The sequence below is a fragment of the Symphalangus syndactylus genome, chromosome 2 (assembly GCF_028878055.3).
Source record: "Symphalangus syndactylus isolate Jambi chromosome 2, NHGRI_mSymSyn1-v2.1_pri, whole genome shotgun sequence".
Taxonomy (NCBI): Eukaryota; Metazoa; Chordata; class Mammalia; order Primates; family Hylobatidae; genus Symphalangus; species Symphalangus syndactylus.
The window spans coordinates 104,339,935-104,363,430 of record NC_072424.2 but is presented as its reverse complement, the minus strand read 5'-3'; positions in this window follow the sequence as shown (position 1 = coordinate 104,363,430).

The following is a 23,496-nucleotide window of genomic DNA, read 5'->3' as shown; positions in this document are numbered from 1 at the left end:
GAGGAGGAGGAGGAGGAGGGGAATTCAATCAAGAAGACAGCCTAGACTCAAGAAATCTGAAACACTATTTATTAGACATGTGTAATACCTAATAAATAATGTACTAGGCAACAAAATGTTAGCTAATACCACAACTTCATAAAATTCATTATATCTTCTAAGTATATAACCAAGTATATATATACTTCATTACTCATACATATATATACTTCATGATGTACAGTATATAGATATGTGTATATATATACTTCAGTGCTATGTATACTTCATCACTCATATATATGAGATAAAGAGAGAGGGAAGGAGAGAGGAAAAGAGAGAAAGAAGAAAGAAAGAAAAGAAAGAAAGGGAAAGAAAGAAAAGAAACAAAGAAAAAGAAAGAAAGAGAAAGAAAAGAAAAGAAAGAGAAAGAAAGAAAAAGAAAGAGAAAGAAAGAAGAAAGGAAGGAAGGAGAGAAAGAATGAAAGAAAGTGAGCTGAAAAACAAAAGGAAGGAAAGAGGAAGGAAAGGAAGGAAGGTGAGAGAGAAAGAGAGTGGGAAGGAGAGAAGGAGGGAGGGAAACAAAGCACCACTTTAGGAATCAGTGGATGCGATTTGTTAGTTTTGGGTAATTTTTTTACTTAATTATTTTTTCAAGAGCTGGGGTCTTGCCATGTTGCCCAGGCTGGTGTGCAAGGGCTATACACAGGCATAATGATCATAACCCACTGTATCCTTAAACTCCTGGCCTGCAGCAATCCTCTTGCCTCAGCTTCCTGAGTAGCTGGAACTACAGGTGTATGCCATCACACCCAGCTTAATTTTTTATAAGAAAAAAAAAAATAGCTCTCGCAAATTACTACAACTTTCTGCTCTCCATCAATAGTTTTATTTATAACTATGACAATGCATTTAATTCTATTTCTCACCACAAGTAACAAAATCACCCCAAATAATAAAAATTCTGGTTTTCTTCATGATCTTAGAAATATGCTTTGGTTGCCTAAAGAATATGTGTGTGTGTGTGTGTGTATGTGTGTGTTTTATATACATATATATCACATATATAAAACACTTGGAACCAAAGAAAACATGGATTTGTGGTTCAAAGTGGTTAAAATCAGAAAGCCTGGAGCATAACCTTAAAATTAGAAAAAGCAAACAAGATAATTAGAGAAATCCAGAACAATCTGAGATCATCAAGGATTATGACAAACATGTGGTTGGTCTTGAGGCTACCCACTATGTACTTGATGACAACAAGGATAACATCACTATTCCAGCCACAGTTAGAGTTAGAAGAAAGTAGTAGCCCTCTGTCTTTAAATTATACCGTGTATGTAGATACTAATATGAACTGTATTATTATTGAGGAGATGCACGTGAACCCAAATTTTGCTGAAGGACCCTGAGCAATAGTTGAATAAAGTCATTACATCTATTGAATGGCAAAATTTCAGTTATACACGATGAATAAGTTCTAGAGAGCTGCTATACAACATTGTGCTTATAGTTAACAGCACTGTATTGTGCACTGGAAAATGTGTTAAAAGGGTAGATCTCATGCCAGTCAGAATGGAGATTATTAAAAAGTCAAGAAACAACAGATGCTGGTGATGTTGTGGAAAAAAATGCTTTTACACTGTTGAGAGTGTAAATTAGTTCAACCATTGTGGAAGACAGTGTGGTGATTCCTGAAAGATCTAGAAGCAGAAATACCATTTGACCCAGAAATCCCATTACTAGGTATTTACCCAAAGGAATATAAGGAATTCTATTATAAAGATCCATGCATGCATATGTTCATTGCAGCACAATTCACAATAGCAAAGACATGGAATCAATCCAAATGCCCATCAATGAAGAAAATGTGGTACATATACACCATGGAATACTATGCAGCTGTAAAAAGAAATAATATCATGTCTTTTGCAGGGACACAGATGGGGCTGGAAGCCATTATCCTCAGCAAACTAACACAGGAAAAGAAAACCAAATACCACATATTCTCACTTATAAGTGCTTATAAGTGGGAGATGAACAATGAGAACACATGGACACATGGAGGGGAACAACACACACTGGGACCTGTCAGGGGGTGTGAGGGGAGGGAGAGGATCAGAAAGAACAGCTAATGGATTCTGGGCATAATACTTGGGTGATAGATTGATCTGTGCAGCAAACCACCATGTCACACCTTTACCTATGTAACAAAAGGGCACATCCTGAACATATACCCCAGAACTTAAAATAAAGTTTGAAGAAAACAAATCTGTAAAGATATATCTAAGGAATACAGAAAATGATGTTCATTTTTAACATCCCAAAAGATGTTTTTTTAAAAAGTCAGATTGAAGACATTCACTTGTCGAATAATGGTAGAAGCATATTCAAGGTAAATGAAGGTTGGGAAGAATTAAATCTGTAACAATAAATTTTTTAAAAGGGTAGATCTCATGCTAAATGGTTTTACCTCAATAAAAAATCTACAATCATATTTAAAATTTCATTATGCCCATATTGAAGGAAAATAGCCATAATTTCCAAGACTCTTCATCTCCTTCTCTGTTGAGTCTTTTTTTTTTCCTTATCTTATGATGTTGGAGTAACCAGGACTTATTTTGCAGACCTCATTGTTTTTCTCTCCTTTGGTCATCTCTTTCAGTCTCATTGCTTCAAATATATGTAGTATTTAAATTCTCAAATTTATATTCTCAATCTAAATCTCTCCCACGAACTGCATATTTGAGCAAAGCATTGAACCAAAATTTATGAAATCTAGACCCTAGACCTCATTTTAGAAAGAAAAACAATTCTAAACCAGTATATCTTACTGCTCCCTCAACTAAAATAATTTAATTATGGCCAATAAACTATAAAGTTTAGGTCCAAATTTCATGGCATCACTTATAATTTCCTTCAAAATCTGGCTCTTGTCTATCTTTATAAGCTGGTCTACCAATTTATACAACAGGTACCCTTTGCATATCTGGCCTTCACAATACATTTACAGTTTCTTAATGTTATAATGGTCTTCCTACCTTCATACAGTGTCCTCTGCTTGAAACTCTCTTTCCTAGTTGTTTTTCAGTCTTTAAGAATCAGCGCAATAGTAGTGGAAGCAAGAGTAATTAATACTTCCTTTTAAAATAATTTTTTGATATTTTTTATTGTGAATAATATTAATTGCATAACATATAAGAACACATTGTAGGTTCATATAAATGAGCATATATTCCATGAGGCTTATAATGCTCTGTCTCTCCTTATGATGGTATTTAGCACTTTTCTATGCTTCTTTACCTTATCTATATTTTTAATATACTGTATATCCCCAAGGTAAAGAATCTCACTCCATCTTTATAGTGCCTCCTTAATATGGTTCCTGGTTGCCATTCTATAGCAAACATTTAAATAGATTTCTGTTTAAAAATTTAGCCTCTATAGATTCAAAACTAATAAAATGTATCTCAAATAATTCCTCTTGTATCTGTTTTTAGTTTCAATTAGTAGGAACAAAAAGTATTTTTAATACATTTTTCTATTTTTCTTTTCTTCAAACTCCTTGTGTCTGAAATAATGATAATTTATTATGGATATTATTGTACATAATTTTGAGGTTTTTTTTAAATTAAACTTTGAGATGGCAATGTTGACATTCAGCTTTTAATTCATCCTTAAATGATATGACACAATCTTAGATAAAACTTTTTGAGTTACTCATATCCAAAAAAGAAACTAAACAAAAATTAAAATCATTGCTTAAGGTTATTTTGATGTTATAAATATGAATACACAAACAACTTTTATAAGATTTTAATACCACAATCTCTCTTATTCTGCCTTATATTAAAATGTAATTTTGTAAAACGTTTTTGGCTCAAATATGTTTACAAAACTATCTAACATTCCTTGTCTTACGATATGTCCTGTAAAGTTATTTTTCACACATTTCATTTTTTGTCCATTTTTAATAATTGCTTATATATATGTTTAATAGTTTTAATCATCAGTAACTATCTGCACCAGTTTTTCATTGCACTAATAAAATAGCATTTACATTTTTGTTGAATGATAGCATTTAAACATATAAAGCACATACAGAAATTTATACTCAAAGTTATATATGGAATCCTTACCTGTATTTTAAAATGATTCTTTAACACTTAACAATTGATTTGAATGATATGCTTTATTTGTATTACTGTAGTGTTATGCTAATTAGATATAGTTGTAAACCACTGGATCAATCTATACTAATAATATACAAGATCAGTGATGGTAAAAATGACACTAAAACTGTATAGCAGAACTGAATAGCATGCTGTGTCCTAATGTTGAGGCTGAAGCCTAGCTTCAGTTCATCAAGCAAATATAAAACTAATTATAGTTAGCTTTATAACTATAATTATTTAAGGGTATTGTCTAATCACTCCCATCATATTTTAAGGTCCTTGAAGAAAGGAAATTTTTCCCTCTAATTAATTTTTTCATTCCCAAAGAGCTTAGCCTAATGTCTAGCAAAAATTGAGTTGTGCAAATGTGTATTTATATAATTACTTAATGAATAAATAGTTACCTCCATAAGCTGATAGATCTCTGAAGCAAAATTCTGTATTAATCATTTTTATTATGAATAGTGAGCAACCAAGAGCTGGTTCCAGTTGACCCTGGATGTGACAGGACAGCCTCCCTACTCCCAAGTAACAGAGGCAGGATGTGGAAGAATGTTGAGTCACTAAACTCAGCAAATTCAGCGGACCCAAAATTGTGCAGTGAATTTTAAAATAATGATCATTATATCATTTTAAAAGTATAATTTAAAACAAATTTTTTAATCAATTTTTTTCATTTATGGATTATGCTTTTGTGTTTTTTTTTAAATTTATTATTATACTTTAGGTTTTAGGGTACATGTGCACAATGTGCAGGTTTGTTACATATGTATCCATGTGCCATGTTGTTTTGCTGCACCCATTAACTCGTCATTTAGCATTAGGTATATCTCCTAATGCTGTCCCTCCCCCCTCCCCCCACCCCACAACAGTCCCTGGAGTGTGATGTTCCCCTTCCTGTGTCCATGAGTTCTCATTGTTCAATTCCCACCTATGAGTGAGAACATGCAGTGTTTGGTTTTTTGTCCTTGCGATAGTTTACTGAGAATGATTTTAAAAAGTACAATTAAGACTTTACCTCCTACTTATTACATAAATTGGAAGAGAGGATATACCATGCAATATGTCATGTAGATCTTTTACTTTAACTTTATTATTTAGTTTACAAGGTCAGCTGGCAGTTATTAAAGGATGTCAAGTATTTTTGAAAGTAATCAGGAGACTAGATAAATAAAAAGTGAAGTCAGTTTGGGCATCATAGAATAAAATGGGAATAAGAAGTTGTAAGCTATTATGAATGGCAGCTGAAACATGGTCTTAACTACTCAAGTATGACCTTCTGTTATTTCTGTACTTTTTATGCAAATACTATCCCTGAAAAGATGGACCATAAAGCACACTAGGTGCCCTGTTTCTTTAGTACATCTGACTTAGTTAAAAAGTAAATTCATTTATATTTCCTAAACATCTATGTTGTTTTTCTAGAACTCATATTTCTGTTGGAGCAGTTTCCAGTTCCACTAGGAAAAAGGACTGGCTATATTCTACAGTCAGGGGCCCTCAAATAGTTCCAATCTCAGGAGGAACTAAGAATTCTGGGTATGTAGTCAACAGCTAGAAGTAGGTATTGAGGTGGTATCCTGTTCCTGAAGGGTGAGCCATCCCATGGGAATGGGGAAATAAAATACCCAAGTAGCCACACTTGGAACACAGGAACTGAGAGACAGCAAAGAGACATTGAAAACCATATACAAGTGGGAGTGACTATTCTTAGCATTTGAAACTAAGGTAATGTGTTTCCATCCTGTCTTGATCAAATGGGTCAGGAAATTGGGGTAAGACTGAGACTGCAGGTGGTGAGGTATCAGTGGATCACACCACAGTAGTCCACATAAAACAGAGGCAGAAGAAGAAAGGAGTGGCTTGAAATGCAGAAATCCTAAGACTTCTGTATCTCTCAATGCTCCAAGCATACTATAACAATACTCAATCTCATTGATTAGTTCTTCTGAACTCTAAATTTAGGACAATATGTATGGACTCTCTAGTTATTGTCACACAGGAGTTATACAGAAAAAAAAATGAGCATGTATAGGAAAATGATAATGTCAAAATCCCCTGACTTTCAGAAATGTGTGATTTTTTTCTTAAATATGAGGATCAAATATTCTTATATATACACCTTAAATTATAGTTATAAATTTTATTTTATTTATATAAAATGTCCAGGATAGACAAATTTGTACAGACAAAAGAGAGATTAGTAGCTACTTAATCTAGGTAAATTGACTTAACCTATAAAACTATATAATTGCCCCCTAGAAACTTTTTGTTCTGCTTTTGTGTTAGTCAAGAGTTTTTCAGAGAGACAGAACCAATAGTCTATGTATACACAGACATGCACATACACACACACATGCACGACTTAAACACATGATTTAAAAACGCTGATACTTAAACACATGATTTAAATTTGGTGGCACTCGATTTTTAAAAATTAACTTGTTTTTTTTCTGACGAAGTATTTTAAAATAAAATGCAGACAGACAAGATTATTTTCCCTTTAACTCAGTATGCATCTATCAGAAATAAAACTTGTTTCTTATATGTCCAAAATACCATTATAACACCTACAAAATTAATAAAAAGTCCTTCAAATCATCTAATATTAAGTCTATATTCAAAAATTTCCAGATAATTTCATAAGTGTTCTATACAGCTGGACTTACAAACCAACCATTGTACACTGGGTGTCCCAGCAAGCAAACTCTGATATATAGTCAGTGTGCACAAAGTTGATTAAGGAATATTCTTGGGACCAATGCTTGTGGAAGAGAAGGAAATGCTGTAGGATTGAGCAGAAATTGGACTGTGGGTAAAAAACTTTCTCTACAGCGAATGAAAATTTCCAAAGATGATTACAGCCAACAGCACTCCCAGCACCTGTGGGAATAAATTTTTTAATGCTAAAGAGGGACCTTGTGGCACATAACAATGTCCACTACAAAGATCATCTGTTTCTAAATTTGTTGCTTTACAGTTTCACAAGTTGGCTAAGTACCAATTTCCTTATACTGCTTGGCTTTTCTTAGCATTCTGTTTCTGATGATTCATGTCTTCCATCACTTCTGGAAAATTCTGAGCTTTTTTTTTTTTAAAGTATTATCTCTCCTCACTTTTTCTATTACCTATCTCTGGTTTTCTGATTATAAAAATATCTTCATTGTATCTTCTAAGTCTCTTAATATCTCTTTAGCTGTTTTAATCTGACACTTTACTTCTCCACCTAGTTTTTAAACCCAGTTATACAGGTTTTACAAGTTCCATTTGCTGGATTTTTGAAAATATGTGTGCTTATATTTGATGGTTTCCTGTTCTTAGCCCTATTTCTGATGTATTATTTCTTTAAGCCTATTAAGTATATTTGTATTGTATTTTCCATCTGGTAGTCTCTATAACTATTAATAAATTCTTCATTGTGGTTCGATTCTGGCATTTGTTTCTTCTGACTCTCATTTATAGTTTCTTGTTTCCTTTTTTGTGTTGTGATTTTTGACTGTGAGCTCAAGTTTATTTGAATATTATATACAGCAATCTTTAGGACTGGCTTTATGTTACATCCCTCTAAAGGGGATTTGTATTAATGTCTTCTAGATGCCTGAGAACAGAACTATCGTGCTGAATTTATTGCTTAGACTTTGGAGTCATGCAGGAAGTCTGACTGAAAGCCTGTTTTATGCTCCAAATTCTCTGGGAAAACTCTACCCTGCTCCTACATCTCAGCCGTGATAAACACAAGTTTCTTTCTTTGGGAGGTGGAGTTTTATGTTGCATAGTTGTTTATTTGATTGCTAAGTCATTTACCCTTTCAGAAGGGCTAGATTTACACAGGTTTCTCTGACATGACGTTTCACTTCACTCAGAATCTAGTTTTTCTCCTGTTGCTTAAACATGGTTGATTAAAACTAAAAATCTTGCCTATTAAGAATGGGCTGAGAGAAACACATCTTTCATGTTACCACTCTGAATTTGCGCTTTCTTATTAAGTCTGAAAATCTGCTTACTCTTTTGCTATACATTTAAAAACCGAAGTTCAATTTATTTTTTCAGTATTTGTATGTAACTAGGCTACTTAGTCTTCCATTTCACCAGAAATAAAATTTACTATTATTCTAAAGTAGGAACTTGGTAAGCATAATAGTGTCCATTACCTGATGTAGCTTTTTACTTAACATTGTTCATCAATAAATGATAGTATATTTTTTCTTGTCTTCTTGTAGAAACACTGAAAGGAAATGTGGTACCATGGAAAGTACACTGAACTGGGAAATAGAAAGTCTGAGTTTTCAATCCACCACCGAGCCCCTGTGTTACCTTAGGTGAGTCATTAAACTTTCTTGAGGTTTATGTATAGATAAAAAGAGGAAAACAATATCTGTTAAGCATAACTCACTCAGTAATAATACACACCAATGGTAAATATGTATGTCAAAGTGCTTCATCAAAGCTATTACATTATCTAAATACAAACTCTAATTATTAATATGAATATATACTGATGTCACAAAATAACATGTTCTTACCTCATGCATTCCACAGGAGAAAATTACACAAGAGTTTTGGGGAAAAATCACACACACACAAATATTTCCATTTTACTTTCAGGTAGTTATAAACAATCTTGTGGCGCCCTCAGTCATTCTCTCAGGTAAAACCATAACTGTCAATGGTATTTGATTTTCTTAAATCTTAACCAAAAGAATTTTAGTATTTTTGTTCAAATATGCTTAAAGAAACTTGATAGAAAACTATTTGTTTTTGATGTTTTCCTTAGTCAGTTATCAAATCTTTATTGAGGTTGGTCATGGTGGTTCACATCTGCAATCCTAGCACTTCGGGAGACCAAGGCAGGCGGATCACCTGAGGTCAGGAGTTTGAGACCAGACTGGCCAACGTGGTGAAACCCCATCTCTATGAAAAACACAAAAATTAGCCGGGTATGGTGGCACAAACCTGTAATCCCAGCTACTCAGGGGGCTGAAGCAGGAGAATTGCTTGAACCAGGAGGCAGAGTTTGCAGTGAACCAAGATCATGCCACTGCATTCCAGCCTGAGACACAGAGTGAGACTCTGTCTCAAAACAAAACAAAACAAAATCTTTATTGAATGTCCCGGGTTATAGATCTGTCACTGTGATTTGATGTGTGAAATTATATATTTTACTTTCCAGTTCATTGTATGGCTTAATACAATTTAAACATATGTTTTCATATTGGTGTTGTCTAAAATGCCAAATTTTAACACATTAGAGAACACACAAAAAACAATTACCAAACAATGTTTTACACTCTCATTTTGGGCCAAGTTCCTCACTCTAGGACTGTTGATATAAAGATAATTGACTTAATTCTCCACTTGGTTTTGTGAATGAAAACACAATTTGGGTTTACAAAAAAGGAATCATCAACAAAAGATAGTCACAAAACAAGAGAAGGAAATTAAAGTTAACTCTGAAAATTCAAGGTAAAATCAACATAATCCGTGAGCCACAGTCACCTTTGGTTCAAATGAAAATAGAATGTTAGATTGACTCTTCACCACAAAGTGATATCTAATATTAAGAATGTAGCACAAATATTACCACTGTCAATCTTAAGGCTTTGTCGTCTAAGATACTGTATTCAACACAAAAATATTCACTGCTAATAGTAGAGAACCTCCTAGTTCTACCCTTGACAGTTGTTTTGTTTCTCCTTACTTTTTTCCTTGCTGCTGGGCACTTCATACTGATCTCGTTTCTTATTTATCTTACTGTGTGCTTTTTGTAGATTAGCAATATCAAAAGAGATGGAGGCAAGGAAGAAAAGGAAATAAAAAGAAAGGCAAATGCCAGTGGTAGTTATTTTCTTAACGTCTCTAGCCCAAATCCCTTGAACACCTTCCTTGCTACTCTGCATCCCATATACATCTATAATTCTAAGTCATGATTCCCACCTAGAATATCCTCTTCGAAACTTCTACCTAATGCCACATATGGATGCTCTCACTCTTCCAGGCATCATTTTCTCTAAGCAAGTCCTCCCTGAGATTCATACTCCCCTTCCTCATGGATCAAGTATCCTAATCCATATTCAACAGTGCTTTTTGACAAAATTTCTTTTAAACTCTTACTATATGGCCAGCCATACAAAATGACTTAGTTCAACATCAGGTGACTTAATACACATTTCATTCCTTACAAAAACTTTGCGAGGCAATTATTATTATATTTACATGTGATAAATAAGTTAAATAAATGTTCAAGGTGAAGCATTGGATAGTCACAGAGCCAAAATTTGAACCTGGGTATGTGTCATTCTAATATGCTTGCTTTAACCCAATGCCTCCCAACACTTTACTTCTTAGTATATTACAAATTAAATAGATTCTGAAAACTGCCTAGAAACCTACCTACTAAGTATAACACTATTTCTATGTGGAAATTCATTCAAAGTTTCAAATCACCAACTTACAAATGGACCACAGTCATTTCTTAAAGTGGGGATTACCTGTGTTACCAGAGTGTGCAGAAACATGTTCTTGATCCAGATGATGAATTATGGGGCTGAGACATGGACTGGAAAGGAAGCACAAATTTTCTCCGACCTTTGGGTCCTTGCCTTCTTCTGCTCTGATGGTGAACCCTTGTTATTCTACAAAATAAAAACTCATTACTCCCAGAGGTCTCATTTTCCTTTGAAACAAGGCAAGCTAAAATTTTTTCCAAAGTAAATAAATTGAACAAACTTTATAAATTTGGCCATACAAATTGAGTTTATGAGGAAGGATTGAGAGTTGAGTAGAAAGCTTGAAATAAGAAAGTGAAAGCCTTGCTTCTCAGACATTAGAGTGTACAAATCACCTAAGTATCTTGTTTATATGCAGGTTCTGATTCAACAGGCCTGGGATAGTGCCTTACATTTTTTCCTTTGGCATTTCCAGTGAGCACCCAGATGATGCAGATTATGTTGGTTTCTGCACATTCCTTTGGATAACCATAGTTTATTTCACGTAAGGATTTTTTCTGGCTTAAACTATCAATATAGTAGGTACCAAATAATTTTCATTGATTTTACTTACATAAAAATATCTGTACCTACCATAACAAACTTACATAATTTATACACACCACTCTAGCTGAGTTACTTATTTTTTAATGAGAACAGTGTCCTTGGATAGCCATTCCCTAGCCCGCTACAACTTGATGATGTATATATATTTCTAACCTGCTTGCTTAGAATTCTTTTTCTTCTTAAAAATTCCCTGTGTTTTGATACCTTCTGAGTTATATTTAAATTATGAAACAGATGTTACTATTTTTTTTCTTGAAGAAGATGACATGAAAAAGATGTTAGAGAAGAAAATTGCTGACTGCAATATTTCAATGTCTATGTGAAAAAGAAATGCTTAGTCTACATACATATCAGGAACACTTCAGAATCCATAGTTCTTATAAGGCCCCATAGGGCTTTATTGATACCTAGTCAATTTTTTATCAGTGCCAAATAAAGGCTTTCTAAGATAAATCTTTTACCTCTGACACTAGCAAGATTCTTTCTTTGTTCTTTCATCATAACATAAATCCTCTTACATATCAATAAATGATGTGGTATTTACATTTGGCAGAACCAGACAGCAAAAGTAGTTAATGTAGATGGGTGTTGTATTAATTATAATATGATTTGATTCTAGTTTATAGAACTGAATTTCCTTTATAATTTGAGCATGTTATACACGTGAAGAAAGACTGTCCTGAATCTTTTTCACAGTACTCAAGTTTTTGGTCTACCTTTGATGATGACTTCTGAGTACAAATTAATGCCAACCGATTATGAATACTTCTACTAATATGAGGTTATAAATACTTGTATTGATATGATTTACTTACACTTGGTTCTGTTAAATTTTCTGTGGGGGCCATACTTTTTTCCATTTTTTTGGCCAGATTAACAATGTCTTCTTTTGGATGTGACAAAATAGGACACATATATACTAAGTTACTTACTTTGAAAGTATACATCTTTTACTTCAGGCTATCTCTACAATTATAATCCATAATTTAAGCCTTGGCATAATAACAATACCTTACACTTATGTAGTGTTTATATTTCCCAAGTCAGTTTTTTTAAATCTATTATGTTATTTAACATAGGCATTTAGTATAGAGTTACAAAAGCTAAAAAGGGTTTATATTGTTTCCTCTCACACTAAAGGTATTTCACCCACCCATTAGTGAAACATCAGGCAAACCAGTTTTAAAAAGGATTATCCCATTGTCTAAACCCATCCTATGTTGCCAAAATACCAAAGATCCTGTTTCTTTCCTTAGTTTTATTTACATCCTTAAAGACAAGATGCAAAGGTTAAAAGGGCAGTTATTACTGTTCTCACATTAAGAACATTGATATCTATCTGCTTTTGTTTTTACAAAAGGGAGTCACTGTCATAGACCAATAATAAATAAAATAACTAGTTAATAGCAGAAAACGATTAAAAGAAAAACTGTCTAACATCCCAGGCAGTCAGTAGTCTCATCATTTTTACCCAATCATCTCTGATTGTTGTTTTAAGTTTTTGCTTTACTTTCATTTATTGATTTAGTGAAAAATAAAATATATATGTATCACGTACAGCATGTTGTTTTGAAATATATATACATTGTGGAATGGCTAAATTAAGGTAATTAACATATGTGTTACCTTACTTATTTGTTGTGGTGAAAACCTTTAGAATCTACACTCTTAGCTTCAAGTTTCAAAAATACAATACATTGTTATTAACTATGGTCATCATATTGTACAACACATCTCTTGAACTTATTCCCCCTGTCTAACTGAAATTTTGTATCTTTTTTTTTTTTTGAGACAGAGTCTCGCTCTGTCGCCCAGGCTGGAGTGCAGTGATGCGATCTCCGTTCCCTGCAAGCTCTGCCTCCTGGGGTCACACCATTCTCCTGCTCAGCCTCCCAAGTAGCTGCGACTACAGGCGCCCACCACCATGCCTGGCTAATTTTTTGTATTTTTGGTAGAGATGGGGTTTCACCATGTTAGCCAGGATGGTCTCGATCTCCTGACCTCGTGATCTGCCCGCCTCAGCCTCCCAAAGTACTGGGATTACAGGCATGAGCCACTGTGCCTGGCCGAAATTTTGTATCTTTTAATGAAAATCTTCCCAATCCCTCCAAACCCTTTACCCCTGGTAACCTCCATTCTACTGTCTACTTATATGAGTCTAACTTTTTAAGATAACACATGAGTGAGATCATGCAATATTTATCTTTCTGTGTCTGGCTTATTTCATTTAACATAATATCCTTTATGTTCACCATGTTTTAGCAAATGACATATTTCCTTCTTTTTAAGGGCTGAATAGTATTCCATTGTGTATATACACACATTTTCTTTATCCATTCTTCCATTAATGGACACTTTGGGTAATTCCATATTTTGGCTATTGTGAATAATGCTGCAATGAACATAGGAATGCAGATATATCTTTCACATACTGATTTGATTTCCTTTGGATACAAATCCAGTAGCAGGATTCCTGGCTCATATGGTAGCTTTATTTTTAATTTTTTGAGGAACCTCCATACTCTTTTCCACAATGGCTGCACTAGTTAGCATTCTCAGCAATAATATGCAAGTATTCCCTTTTCTCCACATCCTCCCCAAAACTTATTATCTTTCATCTTTTTGATAATTAGCCATCCTGACAAGTGTAAAGTGATATCTCATTGTAGTTTTAATTTGCATTTCCCTGATGATTAGTGATATTGAGCATATTTTCATATGCCTGTTGTCCATTTGTATGTCTTCTTTTGAGAAATAGTTATTCAAGCCCTTTGCCCATTTTAAAAATTGGGTTATTTGTTTTAATGCTATCTAATTGTTTGAGTTATATATTTTAGATATTAACTCTATATATTTTGGATATTAACCCCTTATCAAATATATGGTTTGCAAATGTTTTCTCCCATACCATAAGTTGTCTCATCACTCTGTTGACTATTTCCTTGGAAGTGAAGAAGCATTTTAGTTTGACACAATTCTATTTGTCTATTTTTGTTCCAGCTACCTGTGCTTTTTGGGTCACATTCAGACAAATTATTGCCCAAACCAATGTCATGGAGCTTTCCCCTATTTTCTTTTAGTAGTTTTTGTGGTTTCAGATCTTTTTATGTTTAAGTCTTTAATTCATTTTTAGTTGAGTTTTATGCATGGGACTAATTTAATTCTTTTGCATGTGAATATCCAGTTGTTTCAATACCATTTGTTGAAGAGACTCTCCATCCCTATTGTGTGTTCTTGTCACCTTTGTTGAAAATCAATTGACTGTAACTGCATGCATTTATTTCTGGGCTCTCTATTCTGTTCCATTAACCCATAGGTCTGTTTTTAAACCAGTGCAGTGCTGTATTGATTACTATAGCTCTCTAGCATGTTTTGAAGTCAGATAGTGTGATGTCTCTAGTTTTTTTATTTTGGGTCAAGATTGCTTTGGGTATTTGGAGTCTTTTAGGTTTCCATGTGAATTTTAGAATTTTTTTCCTATTTCTGTAAAAGATATCATTGGTATTTTGATAGGGATTGCATTGAATCTGTACATAGCTTTGGGTAGTATGACCATTTTAACAATGTTACTTCTTCCAGTCCACAAACATGGGATATCTTCCATTTATTTGTATCTTCTATTTCTTTCATCAATTTTTTATAGTTTTCAATGCACAGGTCTTTCACTCCCTTGGTTAAATTCATTTCAAAGTATTTTTTGGTGGCTATAGTAAATGAAATTGTTTTCTTTATTTTTAAGATTGTTTGTTGTTAGCATATAGAAATGCTACTGATTTTTGTATCTGCTGTTATTGTTTTAATGGGAATCTTTAGCTTAATATAAAGAAAAAAACCCTTTTATGCCAGTTGCTAATTTTTAATATTATTCCATAGCAAATCTGGCAAGGTAAAATAGTCTATTAAGCCTTGTGTTTTGACTTGTCATCTCAACTGATTTTTCCTATCTGAAAATATTGTCTATTAACATTTCATCTGTTTTATTTTCCTAAAAAATCATTAATTAGCTCTTTTCCAAAATTTGTTCCCCAGAGTAAATTTCTCCTCTGTAGTCTTTATTTTTTCATCTCTGTTTCAAATTTTATTCTCTATCCTTTAGTTTTAGAATCAAATTTAAAACATAGAAGGATAAGCTGAGTGCAGTGGTTGCACTTGTAATCCCTACTTGGGAGGTTGACACGGGAGCATTGCTTGAGCCCGGGAGTTTGATGCTGCAGTGAGCTATGATTGCACCACTACACTCTAGCATGGGCAACAGAGAGAGACCTCATCTCTAAAACAAAAGAAAGCAAGAATAGAAAATTTATCCAATGTTTTCAAATCTATTTTGATATAAAATACAATATATAATAAAAGACCTTTTGGAGATGGAATGTAACTTAGATTCTGTAACTAGGTCAAAGCAGGAAATAAAGGCAAATCTAATAACATCTTAGCCTCACATTGGTTAACCAATCTTCTTAATCACCTAGAAAACTTGTTTAGGTGATTTCATTACAGTATTTCTAGGATTATAATAAAAATTATATCTAAAATTTAATAAAATTATTGCCATAATTGAAGTGAGAAAATAACCACTATATAATGATTATTTATTTAGAGATTTTTAAGTGCTCCCATGAATCAACTTTCAAGGGTTTATACCAGAAACTGTTCAATAGCAAAATAGGAACCAAAAATGATACAGTTTTTGATATGGCTAATAAAATGCAATGTATTAGATCAAGGAAGCAGCTAATAAGCTCTGAGCTTCAACTTTGATCTTCTCCACAATAATCATTGTAAAGGCTTCTACTTCTGCTACTCTTTGGGCAGGCTGAGACTCTCAAAAATTTTATAACCAATGATAGATGTTTCTCTCTGTCTATAGTTACAATGCATAGCAGAGAACTGAGACAATTTTAAATCTGATTTAAGCCTAATTCCCCCCATTAGGTTACTGATACCTAAAATAATTGCAATGAGTGATAATCCAGGACATTTATAGATGCTTCAGATCAAACAAATCCTGAGCTACATGAAGCAAGATCAACTTCCTCTTGGCTGGATTTGAGTCTTTTAGAAAAGTGCTATATGCTGTTTGGAGTCATATATTCCTTTGCTAATCTGATAAAATCTGTAGGTCCTAAATGCAAATGCTCCCCAAATTGAAAATTGAACATAATTCAATTCTACACATCCCAAACCTACAATGCACAGACCGTGGTTTGAGAACAGCAGAGAATGAAAAGGAAATATGTGATCCACATAAATATCTTTGATATTTAAGTTATGAATATATTTTCCTTAAATACAACTTTTTACTTAGCATGGTACATTTTATGGTTTCTCTAGATAAAAATTTCTCTATAAAACACATGGTCCATGCACAAGTCTCACTTTTTCCTACCGCAGAAACAGGCCTTACACTGATCCTGCTGGGAGACTTATTACGTGGAAAATTGAAGTTCAGTTCCAGAGGGATTTTTGTTGTGTTTTTTTAGTTGTGTTTGTTTTGTTTTGACTAATTCCTTCTGGTGAGAAAACAAGCATAATCTAGAATTTTAAAGTAGGACGCTTGTGGTTATTAAAAAAATAAAATAAACAAAACAAACCTTTATAAGATTACAGAAGAAAAAATATATAACTTTCAATAGACACAAACCAGTATTTTGTTATATTCCACATTTATTCATGGTTTTCAAAACCTTTCAGCAAACCAGGAATAAATGGAACTTAATCTGAAAACCGTACAGTGAACATCATATTTAATGAACTGTTAAAATATCTAAAATTTTTAATTTAAAAAATTGGAAATCAGACAAGGTATGTGTGTACTTCATTTCTATTACATTTGACACTGTCTGTGTGGGCCTACTTAATGAAATAAGGCAAGAAAAAGAAATAAAAGACATAAATATCACAAAAATGAAGTTAAACTACCTCTGTTCATAGATTATGTGACTGCATATGTACAATACAAGAGAATCTGTCCAACAAACAAACAAACTTTTCACTAGATCCGGTAAGTGAATTCATGAAGGTCTCAGGATACATGGTCAAATACAGTTACATGTCGCTTAACAACAAGTATATGTTCTGAGAAACGCCCTGCTAGGTTACTTCATCCTTATGCAAACATCAAAGAGTGTACTTAACATAAACCTAGATAATATAGCATACTACATACCTAAGCTATGTGGTATAGCCTAGTGCTTCTAGGCTATAACTTGTAGAGCAAGCACAATATTATGCTAGATACTGCAGGCAAATTGTAACACAATGGTAAGTATTTGTGTTTGTAAACACTTCTAAACATAGAAAAGATGCTATTAAAATACTATGCAGCCATAAAAAATGATGAGTTCATGTCCTTTGTAGGGACATGGATGAAACTGGAAATCATCATTCTCAGTAAACTATCGCAAGGACAAAAAAACAAACACCTCATGTTCTCACTCATAGGTGGGAACTGAACAGTGAGAACACTTGGACACAGGAAGGGGAACATCACACTCCGGGAATGTTGTGGGGTGGGGGGAGGGGGGAGGGATAGCATTAGGAGATATACCTAATGCTAAATGACGAGTTAATGGGTGCAGCACACCAACATGGCACATGTATACATATGTAACAAACCTGCACATTGTGCACATGTACCCTAAAACTTAAAGTATAATAATAATAAAATAAAATAAAATAAAATAAAAATAAAGTTAACGCTCTTGTTCCAAAAAAACAAACAAAAAAAAAGAATCTTACGTGACCAGTCTCTTAGGTGTGGTCTGTCCTTGACCAAAGTATGGGTTATGTGGCACATGCTGTAGAAAAATTATTATTATTATTATTATTTTATTATACTTTAAGTTCTGGGATACATGTGCAGAATGTGCAGGTTTGTTACATAGGTATACACGTGCCATGGTGGTTTGCTGCACTCCTCAACCTGTCATCTACATGAGATATTTCTCCTAATGCTATCCCTCCCCTAGCCCCCCAACCCCTGACAGGCCTCAATGTGTGATGCTCCCCTCCCTGTGTCCATGTGTTCTCATTGTTCAACTCCTGCTTATGAGTGAGAACATGTAGTGATTGATTTTCTGTTCCTGTGATAGTTTGCTGAGAATGATGGTTGCCAGCCTCATCCATGTCCCTGCAAAAGACATGAACTCATCGTTTTTTATGGATGCACAGTATTCCAGGATGTATATGTGACACATTTTCTTTAACCAATCTATCATTGATGGGCAATAGGGTTGGTTGCAAGTCTTTGCTATTGTGAACAGTGCTGGAATAAACATATGTATGCCTGTGTCTTTATAGTAGCATGATTTATAATCCTTTGGGTATATACCCAGTAATGGAATTGCTGGGTCAAATGGTATTTCTAGTTCTAGTTCCTTGAGGTATCGCTGCACTGTCTTCCAGAATGGTTGAACTAATTTACACTCCCACCAACAGTGTAAAAGCGTTCCTATTTCTCCACATCCTCTATAACATCTGTTGTTTCCTGACTTTTAAATGATTGGCATTCTAACTGGCATGAAATGCTATCTCTTTGTGGTTTTGATTTGCATTTCTCTAATGACTGATGATGATGAGCTTTTTTTCATGTTTGCTGGCTGGTTAAATGTCTTCTTTTGAGAAGTGTCTATTCATACCCTTCACCCACTTTTTATGGGATTGGTTTTTTCTTGTAAATTTGTTTAAGTTCTTTGTAGATTCTGGATATTAGCCCTTTGTCAGATGGATAGATTGCAAAAATTTTCTCCCATTCTGTAGGTTGTCTGTTCACTCTGATGATAGTTTCTTTTGCTGTGCAGAAGCTCTTTAGTTTAATTAGATCCCATTTGTCAATTTTGGCTTTTGTTGCCATTGTGTTTGGTGTTTTAGTCATGATGTCTTTGCCCATGCCTATGTCCTGAATGGTATTGCCTAGGTTTATCTTCTAAGGTTTTTATGGTTTTAGCTCTTACATTTAGGTCTTTAATCCATATTGAGTTAATTTTTTTATAAGGTGTAAGGAAGGGATCTATTTTCAGTTTTCTGCATATGGCTAGCCAGTTTTCCCAACACCGTTTATTAAATGGGGAATCCTTTCCCCATTGCTTGTTTTTGTCAGGTTTGTCAAAGATCAGATGGTTGTGGATGTGTGGTGTTATTTCTGAGGGCTCTGTTCTGTTCCATTGGTCTATATATCTGTTTTGGTACCAGTATCATGCTGTTTTGGTTACTGTAGCCTTGTAGTATAGTTTGAAGTCAGGTAGTATAATTCCTCCAGCTTTGTTCTTTTTGCTTAGCATTGGCTTGGCTATACGGGCTCTTTTTTGGTTCCATATGAAAATTAAAGAAGTTTTTTCTAATTCCATGAAGAAAGTCAATGGTAGCTTGATGGGGATAGCATTGAATCTATAAATTACTTTGGGCAGTATGGCCATTTTCATGATATTGATTCTTCCTATCCATGAGCATGGAATGTTTTTCCATTTGTGTCCTCTCATTTCCTTGAGCAGTGGCTTGTAGTTCTCCTTGAAGAGGTCCTTCACATTTCTTGAAAGTTGTATTCCTAGGTATTTTATTCTCTTTGTAGCAATTGTGAAAGGGAGTTCACTCATGACTTGGCTATCTATTTTTTGTGCATAGGAATACTTGTGATTTTTGCACATTGATTTTGTATCATGAGACTTTGCTGAAGTTGCTTATCAGCTTAAAGAGATTTTGGGCTGAAACAATGGGGTTTTCTAAATATACAATCATGTCATCTGCAAAAATTTGACTTCCTCTCTTCCTATATGAATACACTTTATTTATTTCTCTTGCCTGATTGCCCTGGATGGAACGTCCAATACCATGTTGAATAGGAGTGGTGAGAGAGGGCATCCTTGTCCCGGTTTTCAAAGGGAATGTTTCCAGCTTTTGCCCATTCAGTATGACATTGGCTGTGGATTTGTCATAAATAGCTCTTATTATTTTGAGATACGTTCCATCAATACCTAGTTTATTGTGAGCTTTTAGCATGAAGGGGTGTTGAATTTTATCAAAGGCCCTTTCTGCATCTATTGAGATAACCATGTGGTTTTTGTCATTGGTTCTGTTATGTGATGGATTATGTTTATTGATTTGCATATGTTGAACCAGTCTCACATCCCGGGGATGAAGCTGACTTGATTGTGGTGGATAAGCTTTTTGATGTGCTGCTGGATTCGGTTTGCCAGTATTTTATTGAGGATTTTCGCATCGATGTTGGTAAGGGATATTGGCCTGAAATTTTTGTTGTTGTTGTTGTGTCTCTGTCAGATTTTGGTTTCAGGATGATGCTGGCCTCAAAAAATGAGTTAGGGAGGATTCCCTCTTTTTCTATTGTTTGGAATAGTTTCAGAAGGTATGGTACCAGCTCCTATTTGTACCTCTTGTAGAATTTGGCTATGAATCTGTCTGGGTCCTGGACTTTTTTTGGTTGGTAGGCTATTAATTACTGCCTCAAGTTCAGAAATTGTTATTGGTCTATTCAGGGATTCAACTTCTTCCTGGTTTAGTCTTGAGAGGGTGTACGTGTCCAGGAATTTATCCATTGCGTCTAGATTTTCTAGTTTATTTCAGTAGAGGTGTTTATAGTATTCTCTGATGGTAGTTTGTACTTCTGTGGGATCAGTAGTGATGTCCCCTTTATCATTTTTTGTTGTGTCTATTTGATTCTTCTCTCTTTTCTTCTTTATTAGTCTGACTAGTGGTCTATCTATTTTGTTAATCTTTTCAAAAAACCAGCTCCTGGTTTCATTGATTTTTTGAAGGTTTTTTTGTGTCTCTATCTCCTTCAGTTCTGCTCTGATCTTAGTTATTTCTTGTCTTCTGCTAGCTTTTGAATTTGTTTGCTCTTGCTTCTCTAGTTCTTTTAATTGTGATGTTAGGGTGTTGATTTTAGATCTTTCCTGCTTTCTCCTGTGGGCATTTAGTGCTATAAATTTCCCTCTAATCACTGCTTTAGCTGTGTCCCAGAGATTCTGGTATGTTCTTTGTTCTCATCAGTTTCAAAGAACTTATTTATTTCTGCCTTATTTTCGTTATTTACCCAGCAGTCATTCAGGAGTAGGTTGTTCAGTTTCCATGTAGTTGTGCGGTTTTGAGTAAGTTTCTTAATCTTGATTTCTAATTAATTTGCACTGTGGTCTGAGAGACTGTTTGTTATGGTTTCTGTTCTTTTCCATTTGCTGAGGAGTGTTTTACTTCCAATTATATGGTCAATTCTAGAATAAGTGCAATGTGGTGCCAAGAAAAACATATATTCTGTTGATTTGGGGTGGAGAGTTCTGTAGATGTCTATTAGGTCTGCTTGGTTCAGAGCTGAGTTCATGTCCTGAATATCCTTGTTAATTTTCTGTCTCCTTGATCTAATACTGACAGTGGGGTATTAAAGTCTCCCACTATTATTCTGTGGGAATCTAAGTCTCTTTGTAGGTCTCTAAGAACTTGCTTTATGAATCCTATATTGGGTGCATATATATTTAGGATAGTTAGCTTTTGTTGTTGCATTGATCCCCTTACCATTATGGAATACCCTTCTTTGTCTTTTTTGATGTTTGTTGATTTAAAGTCTGCTTCATTAGAGACTAGGATTGCAATCTCTACTTCTTTTTGCTTTCCATTTGCTTGGTAAATATTCCTCCATCCTTTTATTTTCAGCCGATGTTTGTCTTTGCACATAAGATGAGTCACCTGAATACAGCACACTGATGGGTCTTGGCTCTTTATCCAAGTTGCCAGTCCGTGTCTTTTAATTGGGGCATTTAACCCATTTACATTTAAGGTTAATATTGTTATGTGTGAATGTGACCTTGTGATTATGATGCTAGCTGGTTATTTTGCCCATTAGTTGATGCAGTTCCTTCATAGTGTCTATGGTCTTTACAATTTGGTATGTTTTTGCAGTGGCTGATACCGGTTTTTCCTTTTCCTGTTTAGTGCTTCCTTCAGGAGTTCTTGTAAGGCAGGCCTGGTGGTGACAAAATCTCTCAGCATTTGCTTCTCTGTAAAGGATTTTTTTCTCCTTTGCTTATTAAGCTTAGTTTGGCTGGATATAAAATTTTGGGTTGAAAATTCTTTTCTTTAAGAATGTTGAATATTGGCTGTACTCTCTTCTGGTTGTAAGATTTCTGCAGAGAGATCTACTGTTAGTCTGGTGGGCTTTTCTTTGTGCGTAACCCGACCTTTCTCTCTGGCTGCCCTTAACATTTTTTCCTTCATTTCAATCTTGGTGAATCTGATGATTATGTGTCTTGGGGTTGCTCTTCTCAAGGAGTATCTTTGTGGTGTTCTCTGTATTTCCTAAATTTGAATGTTGGCCTGTCTTGCTAGGCTGGGGAATTTCTCCTGGATAATATCCTGAAAAGTGTTTTCCAAGTTGGTTACATTCTCCCTGTCACTTTCAGGTACACCAATCAAGTGTAGGTTTGGTCTTTTCACATAGTCCCATATTTCTTGGAGACTTTGTTTGTTCTTGTTCATTCTATTTTCTCTAATTTTGTCTTCGTACTTTATTTCATTAAGGTGACCTTAAATCTCTGATATCCTTTCTTCTGCTTGATCAATTCATCTATTGATACTTGTGTATGCTTCATGAAGTTCTCATACTGTTTTTCAGCTCCATCAGGTCATTTATATTCTTCTCTAACTGGTTATTCTAGTTAGCAATTTGTCTAACTTTTTTCAAGGTTCTTAGCTTCCTTGCATTGGGTTAGAAAGTGCTCCTTTAGCTCAGAGGAGTTTGTTATTACCACCAGCTGAAGCCTACTTCTGTCAACTCATCAAACTAATTCTCCATCCAGTTTTGTTCCCTTGCTGGTGAGGAGTTGTGATCCTTTAGAGGAGAAGAGGTGTTCTGGTTTTGGGAATTTTCAGAGTTTTTGCTTGAGTTTTTCCTCATCTTCATGGATTTATCTATCTTTGGTCTTTGATGTTGGTGACCTCTGGATGGGGTTTTTGTGTGGACATCCTTTTTGTTGATGTTGATGCTATTCCTTTCTGTTTGTTAGTTTTTCTTTTAACAGTCCGGCCCCTCTGCTATAGGTCTGCTGGAGTTTGTTGGAGGTCCACTTCAGACCCGTTTGCCTGGGTATCACCAGCATAGGCTGAGAACAGCAAAGATTGCTGTCTGTTCCTTCCTCTGGAAGCTTTGTCCCAGAGGGGCACCCGCCAGATACCAGCCGGAGCTCTTCCGTATGAGGTATCTGTCTACCTCTACTGGGAGGTGTCTCCCAGTCAGGAGACACAGGGGTCAGGGACCCACTTGAGGAGGCTGTCTGTCCCTTAGCAGAGCT